Below are 8,461 nucleotides of genomic sequence, written 5' to 3'. Positions count from 1 at the left end.
CTAATACGGGGTCCATTTCTCCCAATCACTTTTGTTTCTCAATTTGTTGATGTGTTTAGATTGTGTTGGAGTTGAAGAAACCTCAGTTGGTGATTCTTGAATCAATGTTTTATCTTTACTATTAAGGTCAGATATATATTTGATTCTTTTCAGATTACCAATGTATGTTAGCGGTGTATTTATATCATTTAAAAACTTGGCGAATATTTCCCAACCGATTGGATCGGATCTCTTCGAGGGTCGTAAGATGTCATTCACTAAATCTATAATATTACTCCCTGGTATCTCTTGTCCACTAATGAAAACTGTTCCAATTTTATTCCATTGCAATTGATCTGTTTTATTTACTATTGTATCCATCAATAATTCACCCCTCCTCATATAAGTTTTAGGAATTAATTTTAACATTTCTTTTGGTTGTAACCCATTTGCGATGTCTTCACCCGTTGCGGGTTGTTTAACATTTAGCATTTTTTCATTTTCACTAGTAGTTATATTATTGATGTTACGGTTTTCGTTAGTATTATCATTTATTACCTTTTCAGTTATTGTTATTTCTTGAAGTTGACGTTCTTCCATGGAGTAATGTCTTTGTAAAATTTGTAGATAAAGCGCCCATTTTTCGCGATCATCCAATTTACTTGATATAATTTTTTCCATTTCTAAATCCAATCTACTTTGCGGTGTTGCTTTATTTTCATTGTGATGTTTCAGTTTATCAATAAAGTCTTGCTCAACAAGAAGCATTTTTTTTGTGTTCATTGTGATTTATTAAAACAACTTACAAGGGTGCTTAGAATTGTACCCAAAATTATTGGAAGAAAGGACCCTCCTTTTTGTATTAATATATTTTTCCTGTATTCAAAACTTTTTCCTTTACTGATCAGATTACGTAAGAGATTTTTAACTTTTTTTTAATTTTGTTTTTGTATACTATGTATATAAAGGTACTTTTCCTTGTAAAACATTGTGAATACATTCACATAGACAGTTAATTTCTTGATTATTACAAGACTTCAATAATATCCTACGATGTTTGGGTTTTAATTTATGTAAAGCTGATAACAATTCCTTATGCGTTGTTATTCGTTGATACACATGGCTCATTACTGACTTAGAGTGGCTGTTTACAAAGATACTTATACCTTTTCATAGGAGCATATATTGTACAAAAATTACTAGATTCAAATATTTTAGATTTTATGCGGCGAGCTGATGATTCAGTGTTTTGTTTCAAATCAATCATTAAATAACCATGAGCTTCTTTAGTAGCATCGGTATATGAATCTTCAATAAACTTGGTATCTTCCGGTGAAACTTGTCTAGCTAGAAATCGTATTTGTGTTTTGTCACGGGGATTTTTAAAATAAATAATATAACTTGAATTAAGTGAAACGTCGCGCTGTCCTCTTCCTTGATGAAATAAGTTTTGGGTTATGTAAAAAACACTCAAATTTCTATGGTGACTACCCTTTGTAAATATATCAACAACTCGACCATCAGATTCCCTCATTAAGTCATCTATTATACTACAATGTGGATTTTTACCATCAAACTTATGCAATTCCGGTAGTCCTTGGTGGTAATTTACTCCGGGTATATTATATAGCGGCTGCATTTCATCATAACACCATGTTATTTCTAAAAAAATCTCATTAAATATACTACTTTTATGTTTAATGAAATTTACAACAAAGTTAGATTTTCCACACCCACTAGGTCCTGCTACGATGGCAGCAAAGGGATGAATAAAATGAATCATTATTTTTTGACTTCTGTCTTCTTCAGGGAAAGGAATAAAACTAAGTTGATATTTTAAAAACAATTTATTTATATGAAATATACAAAAAAATGTAAGTGTTATAACACAATATTAATGTACACGTTTATACATTATACATGTACACGTTTATACATTATACATGTACAAAACAAATTTATTTTACATAAAAAATTACAATTTGTTATATTTACAATAATTATTAACTTAATTACATACTATTGATTTGGTAATGACCTATAGGTAACGTATCGATTTTGTTTCGTAAAATGTACCGCTTAGTGTCATTAAAAGATAAACACACCTTATTTATTTCCTGTGTAAAAATTGTATGTTTTAATGATCTAAACCGATAAATTTTACAATGCTGTACGTTTTTATTAAACAAACACGACTTATAATTATCCAACGTTAATTTTTTAGTGACACATTTGTTAACACCCTTCGCCTTAGTAATAATTTTATCATCTACCTGTATTGCATACATTTTTGATCGCAAACCCACAAATTCTGTAAAGATTTTACCACAATTTTCATCTTTAAAATAACCTAATTTATTCTTATTTGAGGAAAATTAAAAACATTGTTTGGATCATAATCTGATGTATCGAAATGTGTACAAATGTCTGGCTTTATATCATTATAAAAGTTACTAGTAAATATTTGATAAATGAGACTGTCAGTATCTGTATACAGTAGTTTCAAATTTGAAGTAAATTTCTCTTTCATGTAATTATAGTGGAAATCATACATCAGCGTTTTAGATATATCTAATATACAAAATCCGAGATAAATAGGTTTATTATAAATTAATTTCATTTTGTTAAATTGAATTGCAACAAGACTATCAGAAAATATTGAAACACTGTGAAAATGTGGTTGAGCAATTAGATCCCCAGCTCCCAATACTCTGCCCCTATTTTCCCAGTGGGTTAACAGTTTAACGTTAACTCGTTTCTCAATATTTTCCATAGTCTTACCAAAAACAGCGTTGTTCATGAGTTTATAGAAATCTTTCTCAAAATCGGAATTAGCTCGAGTTCTTGATTGTGTATTAAGGTCTATATATTTCTTTAACCATGGACTTTGCTTAAATTTTAATATTCTATAAACTTTTAATCATTTTAAACCCATTTTCAAACATTGAATTAAATTTCGATAGTGAATAATATATTTGGATTTATTTTTTAAGTTTGGAATCAATCTAATTTCCTTAGCGTCCCCAACTGGTATATTTTCTGGACAAACAGGTAAATCTGAATGTTTATCATGTAAATCCACCGGATACTCCAGATCTACTTCTAAGATAAAACCTATATCCGATGAACAACTAACATTAAAATCTGTATCAACACTAACCCATTCAAAACCACCTGTAGGTAGATATTGTGACATTGCCCAACCATATAGATTATTGGCATCGAAATACATTAAGAATGACTCTTTATCTTTCGCATTATAGTCAGACATGTAAACATTATTTGCTTTTGCATAGCGAGTCCTACATTGCGAAACACCACCACGAATTCCTGATTTAATAAAAGCAATCTTATCTATATCAGACAGTAATTCAATTTCTGTTTTAGTATGTTTTAACATAGCATCCCAACTTAATCCAGGTGCTGTATAGTAATGAGCCGGGTCTAAATCGTACGTTTTAATGCAAACACACCTAAAATTTTCAAAATTATGTGCTAACAATAAAACATCAGTTTTTAAATAAAGATTTGAATAATCCAACATATTTTTACAATTGAAATGATTCCAAACATCTTTGGCATGGTTATAATCTTCATTAGAAATAATGGAATCTGTAAGAGTACTGTAAAAGTGTGGAAGATCTGGAAGTTGATTGTAGTTTAAAGTATCAAAATCCTTAATGAATTCATATGGAAATACACCTTTTTTAGTCAGCCGTTTAAAGTCTTCTGAATTGGGAAATTCATTTTGATAATTCATTAAAATTATTCTTTGTTAAATTTTTTGCTAAAGTATCTAAGCTGCTGGGTAAAAAATTTAGGGAATCCACAAAACGTAAAGTTACATTACTGTTATTGATTTTAAGAACCTTTGAAAATGATATGTATTTTTCTTTATTTTGTGGCAGAACTTCTACCTGACCTTCATCAAAGTTTAAGGCATGTACGATAAAATGTGCATCATAATGACTTAAATTGTGCAAGAAGACTGGTATAGTGTAAGGTACTCTAAGTTTTTCTGAACAAACTTTATGTATGACCCCAACAAATTCCCCAGTAAACCAATCGTAGTAAATCATTGAATTCCCACACAAAATTTTATCAAAAATATAACAATGATTAGATTTGCTAAGTATATCTTGCTGTATTGGAAACCAATTTTTTTTTAACAATTGTTGTCTAATTATCTTTCAGTGTTTCCATAAATTTTAAAGCACAGTTTTCACCAATATATGTTACATATTTAGACAATTTATCATCGTATGAGCATTTAATGTAGTATCCAAAACTATACACATTATGTTTTTGTACATTTATTGTATGTGATTTTGAAGGATCGTTTGAACATGATGCTAAGGGACTTAAAAAAGCCTCAAAATCCGCATATATAACAAAAGGTAACATCAATTTACGTTGAAATTTATCAAAACTTAATTTACATTCAGAAACAATATCACCCCACCAATTTCTTTTATTTTTATCTAAGCTTGGTATTTGTGTACAAATATGTCTGCAATCATTTATTTGATGATTATTTAAACGTTCAGATGTTGAAAAATATTGTAAACAAAAGTCACATAGATATATAGCTTCCTTGGATTTCGAAACTTGACTACTTATTAATCGTGACATATTTTTTATATAACAATAATGACCGATTTTACCCTGTGTCAAATATAGTAAATTTATATGAGTCTGCATTTTATTCTTTGTAAAATACAATGGCCTAACAATTTTTCTTTGTTCATTATATTCTAACCCAAAAACATTAATGCTTATATTATTAAGACTTTCAATTTTGTGTATATCGTTTAATTTAACTGGAAATTTAATATTACCGAACTTTAATTTATGACTGAATTTGGTGTATGATGATACTCTATCCGAATTCTTATGAATTGGAAATAAAGCAGATAACAGTGCCCACTTAAAACATGCGTCATCAATGTTTTTAACATTGATCACAGCTTTTTTTATTTTTATATTATGTGGTAACTCAATAAAGGATTTTCCTCTTAAAGGGTTAAATTGATTTAAGTTCATATCCAAATCCACCCACTATCCTTTCTCTCGAATGAATTTATATAGTTTATTAGAGATTTCGTGAGAGTTGTATAAAATATATTTAAATCATCACCAATACAAACAATAAAATTCATTGATTGGAAATCATAAGTGTTGTTAATGTTTTTTGTCTCCTGAACAAAGTCACCATGTAAAATGAAATTTATTTTTAAAATTGTATGATCTTCTATAGATTTATTTATTATTGTAATTATTGTATCTTTGACTGATGCAAGAAATAACTCTGGTGTCTCAAACTGTAAATCATTTTGATTTTCTGAAGTTACTCTATAGGTTATTATTCTATTACCGAACGTAGTCTCAATTATCTTAACATTGGGTTTTATTGAATGTTGTATTTTATTTACATTATTTTTATGTGCATTGCTCCTTAGATGATTAGCGAAAATTTTTTGGAAACATTTCTATTACAAATACAGCAAAATTTCATGTTAAAATTATTACTTTCATTCGATGTTGATTGCTATTGTGAAGACCGTGAAAGATGCATGTTCGATCCAGATTTTATTCTTTTGATGTCAGCAGAGTTAATATCAACAGCTGCTTTCCTTTTGGTTTCACGACCCATTTGATCAACCCTATCGAATACAAATTTTATTATATTTAACTGTTAGAAATGCGAATAGAGAAAATATATATATATATATATATATATATATATAATATGATTATTAAATATACTCACAGTTTCCCATCGAATTCATCACATAGCACCATCATTCTTTGATCATAAAATGGGTGATTTAAATCATTTCTTTCTATTTCATCACAAACGTTGAAAAGTTCAATTGTATCAATGGATAAGTTTTCAAATTCATGATCCATTTCATAAAAAAAACACTAACACATTCTTGAGACATTGTATATATGTATTCGTTTCACAACTGTTTTCTGTCTCACACTTTTAACCTTAATGCGCAAAGGTCTTCAACAAAAAGCACAATGATTGACTTTGTACAATGTAACATAGTATTTATACTAGTGGAAAACTGAAATCTTACTTAATTATATAAACATATGGTATTAAAATCTGAAGCATGAAGAAACTAAATGAAACTAATTTTTAAAACTGTAACGTTTTACACTATCTTCCTCGGATATTCCCTTTGTTATGTTGTATACAATATCCTTTATCTGAACATCAATGTTGGAATCGTTTTTCATGTAATATTTAACACGAATATCTGCATTTTTCCAATGTTGTGCCACTGGGATTTCTTTCAACTTTTTAAAACTATATAATTCCATTTTCACAAGTATGTCAGCGTCCATTCCATCATCTTTATCAGTCGATATATAGGATATGCTTCCCTCCTTCCCTGCACGGCCAACACTTGAAGAAAGTTTAGTTTTTTTCTTCTTCCGGTCAGGTTCTTGAAGAAAAAAGTCATCTAAACGATTGGTCTTCTTATTTTTTTTTCTGTTATGTTTAAAACGTCTTCTTCATCATCAGATAAATTATAATAATTATATGGTCTGAAACATTTTTCCACATCTTTCAGGTTGTATGAATACTGAAATATAACATAAACAAATCAAAATGCGTTTCAAAAAATAAATAGGAATTATTAAAGAATTTACTAAAACCAAATTTAAAAAATATAAATAACTTACCTCCATTGTTGTTTATTATTTCAAACTTTCAACCACTTTTGTCGAACTTAGAGCACAATACTAAATCTTTCTACAAGTATCGGGTTATATAGACTGGTAATGGATATCATTATCTAGTTACGATATTCAACTCGACTGCATCTAATTTTCCGCGCAATTTTCTTCATTTTTCTTTCATAAGAACCTTCTGATAATAACAAATACAACAAAAGTAGCGAAATCGGTCCAGCCGTTCACGCTTGATGCCGTGAACAAGGGAACCGGGATTCATTTTTATATACAGGATGTCCCAAAAGTCGACGTCAAGTCGAAATTTTCTCATAGGTAATGCCACACCAGTTATCAGAAAAATTAAAAATTCCTGTTGTTACAAATATTTACTTTTTGCCAATTTTTTTTCTCTTACGTCATCCCGAATAGTGTTTTATGTAACCTATGATCCTAAACTCTGTGCTGATCACTCCAACTTTTAGGAAAATGTCATTTTATACCGTACCAAGTTTTCAAAATTAATTTTCGCACTACTTCAACTGATCGTCCTGAAAAAAAAATGTATTACTCTAGTTTGGCAAGTAGCTTTAAAAGTTAGCGCATTTAATAAGGATTCTACAGTGGTATAACACTTATTCCATTATTTCTTAGATCGGCCATAGAGAAGAAGAATTTTTTTTTGTTAAACAAAGTCTGTTTTTAACAATCTCTTTGAAATTACAACAAATGATTCTAGCGCACCGAAAACGTTCCTAATGACCACAGCGTGGTTTAAATAAGATGGAGAGAGACATTCCATAAAATGTGAGCGAGACAGATAGTGACGCTTATGACATACGGACGCAAATAAGTAAAATAGACAGTTTCTTTTTTATGATTAGATTTATTACTTTTTTTATAAAAGATGTTCATATTGCAATACAGGCTCGACATTTCCTTAAAAAAGATCGTGAAATGAAGCGGGCAAATCGTCCATTATTCACAAAGTCTACTGCTTCCGCTTCTCTGTCTAAGCTCTTCTACATTTTGAAAAAATCAAGAGGATTTAAATCGGGTGAGCGGGCGGGCCACGAGATTGTACCACCCCGCCCTATCCATCTGTCTGGATACTCCTCGTTAAGGTGGTTTCGAACTAAGCGGCTGTAATGCGCTGGACAACCATCTTGCTGGGACCACATATCTCGTAAAATAGGAAGCGGCACGTCCTCCAGCAAATTGGGCAAATGATTTTGTAAGAAATCTAAATAAACTTCAGCATTTAAAACTTCTGGTAACTCAAAAGACCCTATGACTTTTCCGTTAAAAATTCCAGTCCACATGTTAACTTTGAAACGGTACTGTAATCTGTCTAGTCTTATCAATCGTGGATTTTCGACGTGCCACTCGTGCAGATTGTGTAGGTTCATGTAGCCGTCTTTTTTAAAAGTTGATTCATCCGACCATAAAATTTTTTCTAAGAATTGTGGGTGATTGAATTATAGATAGATGAGCGTTACACTGAACTATAGTAAAACATCTATACATTTATATTTATCATGTAGTGCACAGTACATTTCTTTTAATAAAAAGAAACAGCAAATGTTACATTAACAACAATTTCTATCACACTTTACAATGGGGAAGAAAACTGCAAAGTTTTGACACAGGCGGCGCTGGTTTACTTTGACTCATAACAAGTGATATTAGTTGTCAAATTCCATACAAAAAATTGTAAACAAAACCTTTTGCAGCTTTTTATCAAATAATGCTGCGTTGCGTAGCTAGCGGTAGGTTGCCATAACAATGGAAACCA

Source organism: Pieris brassicae, chromosome 14 (assembly GCF_905147105.1).
Source record: "Pieris brassicae chromosome 14, ilPieBrab1.1, whole genome shotgun sequence".
Classification (NCBI taxonomy): domain Eukaryota; kingdom Metazoa; phylum Arthropoda; class Insecta; order Lepidoptera; family Pieridae; genus Pieris; species Pieris brassicae.
Note: the sequence above shows the minus strand (reverse complement) of the source record.